Source organism: Lynx canadensis, chromosome D1, assembly GCF_007474595.2.
Source record: "Lynx canadensis isolate LIC74 chromosome D1, mLynCan4.pri.v2, whole genome shotgun sequence".
NCBI lineage: Eukaryota > Metazoa > Chordata > Mammalia > Carnivora > Felidae > Lynx > Lynx canadensis.
This window is the reverse complement of record NC_044312.2, coordinates 12,503,885-12,506,903: the sequence shown is the minus strand read 5'-3', so window position 1 is coordinate 12,506,903 and position 3,019 is coordinate 12,503,885. Positions and strand designations below refer to the sequence as shown.

General features: G+C 35.0%; 1 non-coding gene across 1 annotated transcript; it reads left to right on the top strand.

Moving 5' to 3' along the window:
• The first annotated feature begins 1,189 nt into the window (after positions 1 to 1,189).
• On the top strand, positions 1,190 to 1,296 carry LOC115526594. The gene has a single exon (XR_003972653.1). It is a non-coding gene; the product is annotated as a U6 spliceosomal RNA (small nuclear RNA).
• The last annotated feature ends 1,723 nt before the right edge of the window (positions 1,297 to 3,019 follow it).

Genomic DNA, 3,019 nt, shown 5'->3' with positions numbered 1-3,019 from the left:
ACCTATGCCAAAGCTGATAAAGACCATACAATTAAAAGACAATTACTGGCTTATTTAACTTGGGAACATAGGTATATGGAAGTCCTAAGTAAAACATTAGCCAAATCTATCAGTGTGTAAGATAAGACACCTCTAACAGTGATGAACAACCACTCGGGTTATAAGAATCCAAACTTGATTAGGGATATTTAAAGTTGGTTTTATAAGGGCTATTTTCAATTTAGGACCTCTTGGCAGCAGGTGTGGCATCCATGAGATGAACCCTCTAATTGGTGCCTCTCATTTCAGGGCACATGTGCTGGTTTACAGCACACATAATCTCAGAACTGATTGCCCCTATTTGCCAACCTTTGCAGTGAGTGTGGTACCATTTGCCTTGTTTCCACAAAGTTCTTTTGCTCTATTTTTTAATTCTTGGATTTCTTTTTTCCCCTTAAAGTTTGAATTACACAAATGTTGAGAATCATGTATAACACCTCTTTTGTTAGCATATTCCTAAGGGTAAATGTGTAATAGTTTAAAAAGAAAATTCCTTGATGAGAGGAGATAAGAACTATTATATAATTAATATAGAGAAAAATGCCTTGCCAGGTATATTCCCAAAATGAATTTTAACTACTGAAGTAATTGCGTATTTTAATGGTATTTGGTATCATTATAGTAAAAATGGATGTCATTTTGATGCTAAAAATATTTAAAGTATCTTCCTATTGAAATTAAGTAACATATTACTTAATGAGAGTTCACTTTTATACCCCAGGTTTTTCAAATAAATAAATAAATAAATTTCCCTTATAAAGTGAAGTAATCGTGACCTTGTGACCAAATGTGATTTCTCTCAGGATCTTTTAAAAATAAAATATCTATCAATGTAATTCACTGAAATCCCAATAAGGGATTTAAGAAAAATTAATGCTTATTTTCATAGATGCACAAAAGCATTTGATAAGGTTATTTATATTCATTTATAATAGTTATTATGATAAAAACTCCCCAAAATACTTGAAATAGAAAAGAGCATTTATCTTTTCAAAAACTATCTTCCAAAATTCTACAGCATTTTACTGAAGAGGGAAAATTTATAAATAGTTCAAGATATGGAAATAAGGATGACCTCCCTCCCATCCCTCTCTCCAAAATAAGTAAATAAAAAAACAAACTTAAAAAAAATTGTAAAGGTGCAACGATAGTGCTCACTTTGGGCAACACACGGACAAAATTAGAACGACACAGAGAAGATTAGCATGGTCCCTGTGCAAGGATGCCCCTCAAATTCATGTAGCATTCCACATAGGGGGCAGTTCCCCAGTGAACTGACACCTTTTGTGCATTAGCACAGAAATTGGCGTTTGGAGAGGTCACTCTGGAGGCCCAATCCAAGTTTAAAAGAAACAACAAAAGTAAAAGTGCAACTATAATATAAAGAAGAAACTGTCCACATAATGGTAGGGGGTAGGAAGTGCTGGTAAATACTACTGGTTATATTCCCCCATTAATAAACATTACTACTATTCTATTTATTCATGCCTTCCTTTATGTCCTTTAACACTTCATAGTGTTCCTTTATGTCCTTTAACACTTCATAGTGTTGTCCATAAGAATCTTTTATATCTGTGTGTTATTTATATGTTAGTGCATAATAGAATTGTTACTGATAATTTCAATTGGTCATTATTACTGCCTAGGAATACGATTGATTTATATGTGGATTAATTTCCTAGGGTTGGCCATAACACGTACCACAAAACTGTGTGGCTAAAACAACACCTAAATTATTCTTCATAGTTTTGGAAGCTTTGGAGCATGAAATCTAGGTGTCAGAAGCGCCACATTCCCTCTGCGACTTCACGGAAGACTCCTCCTTGCCTCTCTCAGCTTCTAGTGACCCCAAGCATTCCTGGCTTGTGGTAACATACTACGAATCTCTACTTCGGACTTGACAGTATCTCCTTTCTGTCTTTTTCTTTTTTGAAGATCTCACTCAATGAATTTGGGGCCTCCCTAAATTGAGAATGATCTCATCTTTACATCCTTAATGAATGAATTATATTTGCCAAGACTCTATTTCTAAATAGGTCACCATATGAGGTTCCGGGTGGATGTGAATTTGGGAGAGACAATATTTAATTCACTTATATCTTGTATCAAATAATTTAATCATCTTCTTATTATTTCTAATATTTGTGGATTCCCTATATAGAGTTCTGCGTTTTAATGAAACGGGCACTTTTCTCATTTCCTGTCTCATCTGTCCATTGTTTTTTTTTTTTTCTTCATTTTTGGTCTTCCTACCTTTGCTACAACTCCAGGGAAATATTAAGTAAAAAGGTGTGATGACAAACAATTTTAATTTATTGCTACTAGTATAAATCCTTGTAAAATTTTACAGGTAAGTGTAATGCATTGGATGTAGGGCTTTAATAAATCCTCTTTATTGTACTAGTCAAGTTTTGACTTCTAGTTTTCTGAGAGGTCTTTTTTTTTTTATATATAATATATATGAAATTTATTGACAAATTGGTTTTCCATACAACACCAGTGCTCATCCCAAAGGTGCCCTCCTCAATACCCACCACCCACCCTCCCCTCCCTCCCACCACCCCATCAACCCTCAGTTGTTCTCAGTTTTTAAGCAGTCTCTTATGCTTTGGCTCTCTCCCACTCTAACCCTCTTTTTTTTTTTTTCCTTCCCCTCCCCCATGGGTTCCTGTTAAGTTTCTCAGGATCCACATAAGAGTGAAACCATATGGTATCTGTCTTTCTCTGTATGGCTTATTTCACTTAGCATACACCTCTCCAGTTCCATCCACATTGCTACAAAAGAGCCATATTTCATTTTTTCCTCATTGCCACTAGTACTCATTGTGTATATATACCACAATTTCTTTTATCCATTCATCAGTTGATGGGACATTTAGGCTCTTTCCATAATTTGGCTATTGTTGAGACGTGCTGCTATGAACATTGGGGTACAAGTGCCCCTATGCATCAGTACTCCTGTATCCCTGGATAAATTCCT